General features: G+C 35.5%; 1 long non-coding RNA gene across 1 annotated transcript; it reads left to right on the top strand.

Moving 5' to 3' along the window:
* The first annotated feature begins 7,624 nt into the window (after positions 1–7,624).
* LOC149223526 (uncharacterized) lies at positions 7,625–8,294 on the top strand. Its single transcript, XR_016248975.1, has 2 exons — positions 7,625–8,047; positions 8,239–8,294. It is a non-coding gene; the product is annotated as an uncharacterized LOC149223526 (long non-coding RNA).
* Positions 8,295–11,630: the final 3,336 nt, after the last annotated feature.

Raw genomic sequence — 11,630 nt, 5'->3', positions numbered from 1 at the left:
AGGTTGGTTGCAAGCAATCTTAAGTTGGATAAGTCCCCAAGCCCTAAGCAAGGCAATGCTATATAGTGGCTAAATATTAAAAGGAAGACAAAAAGCTCCATGATCATGGCATGTACTCTTGAAGGAAGGTTGTTATTCAATAATTAATGTATCACGACCATTAAATCAAATAAATGATGTCATTGAAACATGGTAGTACTAAAGGAGGGTCACATTAGTCTATTTTTCATGTAACAAAGGTAGGGGTAAAACATTAGGACTTAAGGCAATACAATAATAAGGCTCGAAACTATTACAACAATTTACTCAACATGTCACTAACAAAAAATGAGCTTGGGTGAAGACGATAACAATCACTCCTTTGAACCGCTCAAGATAAAGCCAATTAACAAAAGACATGAACACTTTCCATATGAAAAAACAAAATCTAATTACAAATAGGCTCATGGTGATCAAACCTCTAAAACCAAAACCAAATAGCACACCAACTCATAAAATGCTTAAATGTTAAAAGTTTGTTTTTTGTTTTTTGTTTTTGTTTTCGTCCATATCTTGATACATACTCTTCAAAAAAATATTATTATTCAACAAGTACTCTACCATGAGCATTAAAAACAATCATTACCCATTTCATGATACAAATTACCTCGCTTAAAGATATGCCACATAGATCCATCTTAACTAGTGATCTATTAAGTGTCAAGATAAATCAAATCTCTCAAGGTGCAAATATTTTTTCTATTCCCGAGAGATTTGATATCTCTCAACTCTTGATACACAATCTCTCAACTCCTGCATAGATCCATCTTAACTAGTGATCTATTTAGTGTCAAGATAAATCAAATCTCTCAAGGTGCAAATCTTTTTTCTTTCCGAGAGATTTGATATCTCTCAACTCTTGATACACAATCTCTCAACTCTTGATACACTTACGGTTCATAGATTCAGGTTGTTGATTGTGCCGAGAGGTGCTCTCCAACCTAGTATGGTAGAGCTGTTGTAATATAATGTTTAACATTTTGACTAAGTCAAATTACATAAAAATAAAATAAAATTATAGAATATTAATATAATGTAATGCAAACATTTTATCTCGCTGAAAATTAAACTAGCCTAGATCCATCTTAATTCTAGATCTACGAAGTGTCGAGAGGGATCAAACCTCCTTTCACTCTAAAAGAGGTTTGCATATCAAGAAATTTGATTCTTCTCCAGAGTTAAGATGGATCTAGGTTGGTTTAATTCCCCCCTTTAAATATGTTATGTTCCATATGAATACCATGTGTCAATACCATAGTTTCTTAATACCATGAACCATTTTTATTTTTATTTGCATCACATACATTAATGTTTTTATTTAATTTGTTTTTTATTTTTAAATTTTATTTTCTTATTTTTAATCTTCATCAAAATGTTAAACTTTACATGACAAGATCTCTTTGGCTCTCTGTGCAATAAAAAAATACAAATAAAAATAACCCTATAAAAATTAAAATGGCCCATGGTATTGATCTATGGTATTCATGTGGAATATAACCTATTTAAAGGGGGAAATTAAACTAGCATAGATACATCTTAATTTTAGATCTACTAAGCCATCTAGAGGGAATAAGCAAGGTGCTCGTTCTCTTTTGGAAGCCACCCATCAGCTGCACAACAACATCCTTAGCATATGGAAGCAGAGTGTTCCTTGAGGGAGAATGTTCCTCTGCTCGGAAAATCTCCTTAAGTTGCAACGTGAGGGCCTCTCAAACCAGCATTCATTGACCAGATTTGATTGCACTTGTTCGGGTTCGATTCATGGTGGTTTTATTGATTGAAAATTTTCATGGCCGATGGTTGGTATAATTTCTGATTAAACGTCCGCACATTGAAAAGTTCACAACATGCTAATGCGATTCTATCAGTTCATATAGGTTCGTCTCTCTATGCCAGTTGAAATTTTTAGGGCATTTATGAGCAAAGCAGCGTGGTGAGCAGTGTGGTCAGTAGTATGAGCATAGCAATGTGAGCAGTCTGGGCAACAATGAGAGCAACAAGCAATCAACAATGATCAGTGTGAGAGCAAAGAGTTTTTATGCAGCAGAAGTATCAAGCAGCGAGCAAGCAACAACGAATGCATTCAAACATGATAAAGGAACAAGAAATTTCAGAACATGTGGAGACAAATGATTTAGGACAAGTGAAAATTGCCTCATCTGCCAAAGTTGGGAAGTGGGTTTGGGTCAATGCCAAACAATATTGGGGCATTTTAAAACGAATAATAGCCTGTCTAAAATGGGAGCAAACAAGGAAGAAACGGTCTAAAAAGAAAAGCAATCGAGCCCTTCGCAAAAAGCACGCAAACAAGTCTCCTCCACAAGCACATGGCAACAAGAAGTCCAAAGGAAAACTCATTGATGATTCTGTCTTATATAGTTCCACATCCACACTTCTCACCTAGTTATTTGATCTTTATGTGAAAGAATTGTTAAATGCAAAACAAAGGTTGGAGGTTTTAGAAGCTAAAGGGCAGGAAAGAGATCATAAAATTCATATAATAGCGGTTGAGAACAAGGCGTTAGCAGAAAGCAATAAAATTTTAAAAGAACAAGTGGCATTGCTACAGGGAGCTCTCCTGATAGGGAAGACAGAATGGCAACACATGAAGGCGGATGTGAAAAACATAAAGAAATCTGTAGTGGAAAGTACAGAGGTGGTGAATGTGAAATCATCCCAGGATAAAGGGAAAATGATTGCCCAAATAAACAACCACGAAGAGAACGCAAGAGAAGAAACGAAAGGAGATTCCACCAAAGTTTTCAAAACTTGGGCTCAAGTTATTAGCAATTCTGCTAATAAAGAAGGAGAAACAAATATTCAGGTTGGCAACATGCAAGATAGTGAAGACAAGGAAAGACAAAATAGGGCAGCAAACATAATTATTAAAGAGGTGAAAGACTATGGGAAAAATGAATGTACTCTTGACCTTGCAAGAGACTTCTTGAAAGACAAGTTGCTATGGCAAGGACAAATATGCCAAGCATGGAGGGTGGGTAAGTTTAACAAGGAGAGAGCAAGACCCATAAAAGTCATTATGCCTAGCTTGCGTGATAAATATATTATTCTAAGTAAGAAACATCTCTTATGGGGTTCTCGTTTTTTCCTAGAAGAAGATTTAACTGTAAAATAACAAGAGGAAAGAAGCGAGGACATTTTAAAGGTTAGGGCATTAAGAGATGAAGGAATGAGAGCATGGATTTATAAAGGCAAAGCTGTGATAACGCAATTTGGACATCCTTTTAGAACACAATAGCAAGATGGTAATAACGAAGAGGCAACAAACTCTTCAACAGGAAATCAGAAAGCAAGGTCGGTATGGGAAAACAGGGACAAAGACTCAAACGTGTCTTGCATATCAAAATAAATAGCAATCAAGTCATACCCAGGTTTCCTTAAGATTAGTTTGTTGGAACTGCAAAGGTTACCCATGGAGACGATGAATTGGATTAGGGCCTATTGCGAAAAATAAAGACATAGTTTGCCTCATAGAAACACGAGCATGAAGGGTGCAAGACACCTTTGTTTGAAGGATACTGGAAGATGGAAGTGTGGAACAAGGCAGTAGGGAATGGCAAAGGGCACGGGGATATCATGGTTTTAGTAAGGGACAAAGAAGGTTGTTTGATTCAGTTAGAAAAAGAAGACTCAAATAAGCAATTCATTTGGTTTAAAATACTAGAAAATGGAAACCACATCAGAATTGAAACTTGCTATTTTGCGCCATAGGTTTCAAAAATCTACAAAATTAGAGTGCTTGACCACAAAGATCCATTTGCAGCTTTAAAAGCATATATTGCAACATATTCGCAGCTAGGTGAAGTCCTTATAGTGGGTGATTTCAATGCTAGGACTACAAGTGAGCAAGCTAGCATTCTTTGTTGTAAAGATGATTGTGACCCTATTTGGCTTACAGAAGAAAGTAATCATCAGTGGCAAAGAATTTTAGAGGACAAGGGCTGCAATCTCTTTGGTGAACAATTACTTACTCTATGTGCGGCCTTTGATTTAGTCATTTGTAATGGCTTGACTAGATGGGCAAAGTCTGGTAATTTCACTTGCAATACCTACAATGGAGCAAGTGTGATAGATTATGTAATTTGCTCGCATGGTTTGTGTGAGAAAATGGGAGAAGTTTTGGTTGGAGATCAATGGTGGGATTTGAAATCAGATCACAAGCCAATTTATTTGTGTTTCTCTTGGATTGGAAAGAAACAATTAGAGTAACAAATTCAGCATGTCCAACAAAATCTCCCATAGGGCAGAATTCTTTTGACCCCAAAAAATTGTAATACCTTTAGAATGACACTAGAGAGGCTCTTTGAGAAGGAGAAAATTACAATTCACAACCTTCATAGTCATGAATTAACACATTTAATTCCATGTGCACTTGCAAAGTGCAAAAGAACAAAAATTAAGAAGTCTGAAACAAATTGCTTTCTAGTTAATGCTTGGTTTGACGAGGAATGCAAAAAGGCAAGGAGATTGTGGAAAGAGTCAAACAAGGATAACATAAAGTTCAAATCTTACAAGCAGTTATTAAGCTAGAAAAAGGCTGATTTCATGGTTTCAAGGAGGGAAGAACTAATCTTCCTTGGGAAAAATAATCCCAAATTATTTTGGAAGGAGCTCCAACCGAAAAAGATACAAACTAGAAATAATATTACAACTTCTAAATGGTTTGACTATGCAAGACAACTCTATGAGCAGGTTCCCAAGGTTGACCCTCCCCCATTGGTTAACACTGATACTGAACTATTCACAATACAAGAGGTAGAGATGGATATCAAGAAGTTGGGTGTTGGAAAAGCAAAAGACTTAGCTGAACTCCAAGTAGAATATCTAAAGTGGGCTCAAAGATTCTTGCACCTCACATTACAAAAATCTTCAACAACATCATACAACAAGGGCTCCCCACAAATTGGACAACTAGTCTGGCAATACCTCTTTTCAAGACTGTGACGTCAATAATCCCTCCAATTATAGGACCATCATGATAAACCCTTTGTTTGCAAAGCTATTTGGAAGCATGCTAGAAAACAAAATTAGCAAGTGGGTAGAAGAAAGAGATAAGTGTGCTAAAAGGCAAGCAAGTTTTAGACCTAAACATTCCGTAGTTGATCATTGCATAACTTTAAGGAACATCATTGAAAAAGTTTGGGAGAAAAAGGAAGAAGTATTTTGTTGCTTTATTGATTTCAAAAAAGCATTTGACTCGATTCCTAGGGATAAACTTTGGCAGAGAATGGAGGAACTTGGGGTTCCTAAGCATTTGAAAGCAGCTGTGCATATGTTGTATGAAGAGGTGAGAGTCAAAATAAGAACTTCAACAGGCATTTTGAAAGTTTTAGAAGCGATATCGGGGTCAAGCAAGGTTGCCCAGTGTCTCCTACCCTTTTTGGTTTATATATCGACAAGCTTGAGGAGTGGTTAAATTCACAAGGGGGTGATGGTATCTATTTGTGCAAGTTTGTTATAAGACTTATTTTGTATGCAGATGACCTTATGCTGATTGCTAAATCAACTCTTAGTTTGAAAGAGCACTTTCTATCCCTTGAGCATTTTTGTAGAAGTGTGGGGATGCAAGTCAATATCAACAAAACAAAAGTAGTGGTCTTCTCTAAGAAAATAAAACATAACCAACATAAGTTCTACTTTGAAGGCAACATTCTCGAAGAAGTGCATATTACAAGTACCTCATAATTGACTTCAACAAAAATCTAAGCTGGAATGGTTAGAAAGAAAAGAAATTTGGGGGGTTGGAAATCATTTTATTCTTTTCAAAATAGGTGTAGAGAGGCAGAGTTATGGGATTGGAAGACCACTCAAACTCTTTTTGGGCTTCTAGTGATTTTGGTGATTCTCTATGGTTGTGAACTGTGGGCTAGCAGTACCTCCAACATGCAGTGGAGACAAATTGAGAAAATTCATAAGCGTTTGATTACAAACAAATTTAAGATTAAAAGTGCAGTTCCTTATGATATCTTGTTAAGTGAAACAGGGACTGCTCCTATTGAAGCAATTGCTATGGTGCGAGTCATAAGGTATTTACAAAAAGTTGAGCAAATGGAAGAGGGTAGATGGCCTAAGGTTGTGTTTAATGATAGACTGTGCAAGACCAAAAAAACTTGGATGCAACAAAATAACAAATGGTTTAGTAAATGGGGTATTGGCTTGAACACGTGTCCCATAAACAACAAAGAGATAAAAGTTTTTGTTATGGAAAAGTTCCACAAACATACTTGGGATAAGGAGCAAGGAAGAAAGAAAATTACTATATTGAAGTGTTTAATCCCACTCATAATCATCAACCAAAAGCATACATAGAGGCCAATATCTCTTGGAGAGCCAAAATTTTTATTACTCAGTTAAGGACTAATTCTCATCAACTCAGTTGTGAAACAAGGCGCTGGAAAAGGCCAAACGAAGTGTGGGAGGAAAGGGTATGCATTTTTTGTTCTTCCGGAAAGGTGGAAATAGAAAAACATTTCATTTTAGAATGTGAAGCCTTCAAAGACAACAGGGAAAGTTATGCAGATATGCTGGCAGCTAGCTCTTGAGATAATCTATTTAGCGAGGGGTTTGTCGAGAAGCTGGAAGCATTTATTGTGAAGCTTCACAGAAAAAGGGCTAAATACATCAAGCAGATGAAGAAACAATCTGTCCCATAGGCTATCTTTAGCCTCGTGGACGTTAAAATAATTTCTTTCTTTCTTCTTGACATGCAAACTTCTTTTAGAGTGAAAAGAGATTTGGTCTCTCTAGGCGCTTAGTAGATCCGAAGTTAAAATGAATCTAGGCATGTTTATTTATACTAAATTACAAATTGTTATAATATTCATTTAATATTAAACAACTAACATTTTTTTTTGTTTTTTTCCTTTAAATTACAAATATGTAATAAATCAATTATAATATTGTAATACTTTATTCTTAAATTTTTGTGTTTTACTTTTAATTGTAATCAATAGAAAACTTAATTTACTTAATAAATAATATGACTTTTTAGGACATTTTTAATCAAAATTTCATAGAGATTTTTAAAAACTTCCAGTTTAGGTTGTTTTATCTCGCCCAAAAAATTATTAAGAGGTGAATCTATTTATATATTCAAAAACATATTTCAAATAATAAAAAAATCCTTGAAAGTGAAAATATGTTTTTATAATAATAATAAAATGTCGACCAAATAATATTGATGTGATTAATCCCAAAAACATACTTACTACATTATGGATCATAAAAACCTAAAATCTAACCATAATAAAACTTCTACTTTTTCATAATTTTTTGTTTAAATAACTATATTTTATTATTAGGCCAAAAATGTTTTTTCAAACCAATGTAAAAAAATATTATAAAATTTTTGTTGCATTATGTGATCTAAATTTTTTAATTTAATCAAATTCATAACCATAGCCATAAAAATAAAATTAAAAATAATAATTATTAATTAAAATATTTTGATTAGATAAAAAATTAAATAAAAATAAAACTTAGCAAACCTTTCACATATTTTTTTTTTTTTATGAAAGACTACCCTGAAACGATAACCTCTCGTCCTAATCTGTAGAGGGCTTGCCCTTCACAAAAACACGTGAGAGTTTCATTAGTGCATGGTTCAAGATCAATTTAGGTTGAACATTTAAATCGTAACATTTAATTTGGCAACACTCTGAACCTCAATATTTACCAAAAAAATAGATAAACGACGGGGATAAACCCAGCACGACATATTCACCCTCCGCATGTGTTTATTCTTTCACCTAGGAATTTGGGAAGCGTCTAGAAAACCAAAAGAACCAGGATAAGAATGTTGTAGAAGCTTCGTATTTTTGTGGAGTGTTTGCTATCGATGACGTTCCATCAGATATGTCTAGAACAATGCAATACCCATAAACAGAGGGCCCAAACTGCTCACATACATTTTCAAGTCCATTTAATCCATCCATTCAATACATTCCAACGTGAATTCTTTATTACCTGACAAACCCTTTTAAGCAATCTGGTATGTACATTTTACTTCAATTGCTTTTTTGAGTTATTGCAGATATCAACAATTCAACCTGTGTGCATGTTGATGGGAAATTCATGGCATGATCCTTAATTTTGCCTATTTATTTGTTATGCGAATTCGAAAGCTTCATGGGGTTAGAATAGGATGAATAAATGCGCTGATTGAATGAAATGATGGCGCAGATAGTTCATGGCTCCGTCTTACCTGAGAGATCCGCTGCTGCACTTCCTGCCTTTCAGACTCAGTACAGATGACTCCACGACGGGTCAAGTGGATTGGTTGGAAACATCCAATTCCCACATCTTCAAGGTCAATGTACCTGGTAACTATATAGTACATACCCGTCCATTGCTTTTACATATTTTCTAATCAGTCAGTCAAGTTTTGCACTGTTTAAATCATTAGAAAGGAAACTGGTACCATAACGTTAATATATTAGAGATGAGCTGCAGTCATTGCATGCCATACAAGGTTCTTAGGGATGGAAATGACACCATGTATCCATGAGGTGATATTAATCGTTTGTGTGTATGTTAAATTATAGGTCAAGGGCTGAGTACTTGAATGGTGTCTGGTTTTTTACAGTGGATTCTTATTGCAATAATCCAAATTCAGATTAGTGCTCTTAATGTATATGCAAAATTGTCTGTACTTTTTCAATTCTTGAATGAGTGTGTGATTTTTTATAATTGATTGCGCTGAGAAAAGCCTGTGGGCTGATCTTGTTACTTTTTTTTTTTTTTTTTTCGCATCCGAAGATAATTATATATATTTTGACTCACAATTTGGAACAGGTACTATTTTTTTTTTATAATATATGAACAATAACTCAATAACTATAAATAAACATAAATTCATTTCACACCAAGTTTGATTATTATGTAGTATAGGTTTGTGTTTTGTTAAAATTGTCAACTAGGGCCTAACTCCATTTTGGACAGCTCATTTGATGGAGATGATGATTGTATTGAATTCTTCTTTTCGCGAAGACCAAAATCGACTTAAAGATCATCCAATTTGGACAAGCAGAAATGTGTTTTTGAATTTATGTCCACACGTGTAAATTGTCAAGGTCGGCCACATCATCATGTAGGATCATGAAGCCCAATGGATGTGTCTCTTGACCCTCAACGATTTGTATAAATATAAGAGACCTCCATCCTCATTTGGAACCTCACTCACTCACACATTCTTTTCTCTCATCATTTGATTGGTTCGTACAATTTATTGGGATATTTTTTCCTCACATGTGTGGCAGTAGAAAGACAAATTGCAGGACGAATGACAAGGCTGAAATTTCAGAGACTGTTGCAGGGTTGACTAACATTGCCCAAGGGTGGTTTGACCTCCTTTGACTGCAATTTTTGTGTTTGAATCTCGTTTTTGGCAGGACACATCTATTGGCACAAAAATTGAGGCTTTTTGTTGACTTTGACTGTAGACATCTCACAAGGTTGACCATAGGCCTGACTGTAGAGTTTGACCAGGTTTGACTGCTATTTTTAGGACTGTTTTGGGCTGACTTTGACCACCTTATCAGACCGAGTTTCACTGGTTATGGTCGAGTTGCTTTGAGGACATTTGTTGCTGCTTTGACCAACATTGACTTTCTGGTTAGGGCTGTTGACTACTGCAGAAAGTTTTAGATTTGATATGGCTGCTTTAATCATCATTTGACAAGTCAATTTTGACTTTATTTTACTCTCTTTCTGTCACTGAACATTTGATATAATAATAAAAAGAATTGATCAAAGGGTTTTCCCCATTTTGGGGTTTTTCCCTGACATCCGCCAAATCTGGTGTCCTCTTGTCTTGGCTTGTCTTTTGCTTTTATTGTTCATGTTCTATCTACAGTTACTGTCAATGTGATTTATGGTTAATGCAATTTCTATTGGAAAACTAAATTGGAAATTGTCTTTGGTTGCTAAATGAACATTGAAGTAATTGTGCTAAGCATAGAACATACCATTGTTAACTAAAATTAACATGGTATCAGAGCCCAGGTGAAGACAAAGCCCAAGCAAGAGAGAGAAAAACAATCACTAAGAAAGATATGTTGGACAAAACTATTGGACAAGTCTTTGTGGCATCTACATCTTACTTCAAGATTGAGGACAAGCTCAATGACAAAACTAACTATCATGCATAGAAAATGACTTTGGACTTGGTTTTGAAAGAGCATGATGCAATGGACTATTGTTGGGTAAAGTGGTGGAGCTTCCTTCAAATGCATCGGCTGCTGCTAAGACAAAGTATAAGAAAGGTGAGGTAAAAGCTAAGAAAATTATCATTAAATCCATGAAAAAAATTAGTTGCCCATATTTTTGATTTGGGAACATTTAAGGAGATGTATGATAAGCTGGTTGAGATGTTCAAAGTGAATAATACAAATCAAATCCTTTTTCTCAAGAACAAGTTGAAGGATATCAAGATGAACAAAGAGGAGTCTATTCAATCCTACTTCATGAGAATAACACAAATCAAGAATGATCTACTATATATTGGAGAAGTTATTGCTGATAGGGAGCTCACTCTCATTGCACTTGGAGGACTTACAAGACCTTGGGATGTATTTGTCACCACTATTCTTAACAATGACAGGATACTTGGTTTCGATGAGTTATTGGCTAGATGCACTCAAGAGTTAACAAGGATAAGGGAGAGAGACAAGTTCGCAAATGAAAATGAACCTACTGCTTTCTCCGCTCATGCAAAGAGGAAAAATAATGGTGGTCCAAGGAGTTAGGGTCAAGGGTTCAAGAAGGGTTTCAAGGAAGGAAGAAAAGGAAGGTGCTACAATTGTAGCAGGTTCAACCACTATGCTAGGGAGTGTCCTTACAAGAAGAATACTCCAAGGGATGATGACAACTACAACCACAACAATTTCAAATGCAATGACAATCAAAGGAACAACAAGTTCAACAACAAAGGAAAGAGGAATTCTCCTGTTGCTCGAAATGGTAATGGTCGACCTCCCAAAAGGACGAGAAATACCAAGTATGATGAAAGTAATATTGTAGAAAAAAAAGATGAGTTTTATCTTATTTCCGCTCTATCTGCTACCTCTCCTCCAGACATCTTGGATTATTGGTTGATTGATAGTGGAGCTTCAAGGCACTTCACTGGGTACAAGGAGGCCCTCTCAAATTTGGTTGAAAAGAAGACTAATCTAGAGATCATATTTGGAGGTAGTACCACTTACCTCGTGAAAGGGATAGGTACTTCCACTCTTCACTTGAATCAAGGTCAAACCATCATCTACAATAAGTATTGTATGTGCTTGATTTGAAGAAGAACTTGGTGTCTATTTCTGCAATGGAAGATAAAGGCTTCAAGGTAGCATTTGTTGATGGAAAGGTATGTATTTGGCAAAGAAACCCTAAAGATGCATTTACTCTTGGATTTAGGGTTGATGGTCTCTATCAAGTTGGAAGAAGTCCTTTGGGAGCTTTGGCAAGCGATACTTCACTTCAATCTGAGCTATGGCACTAGAGATTTGCCCACTTACATTACAAAGCCTTACTTGGGGTAAGGAAGATGGTCACAGGTATGTCAAATTCAACATAAATCATGA

Source organism: Pinus tabuliformis, chromosome Q, assembly GCF_031772625.1.
Source record: "Pinus tabuliformis cultivar Carrire ecotype Pingquan chromosome Q, CPIR1, whole genome shotgun sequence".
Lineage (NCBI taxonomy): Eukaryota > Viridiplantae > Streptophyta > Pinopsida > Pinales > Pinaceae > Pinus > Pinus tabuliformis.
The sequence above is the reverse complement of the archived record's forward strand: the minus strand, read 5'-3'. Positions and strand labels throughout refer to the sequence as shown.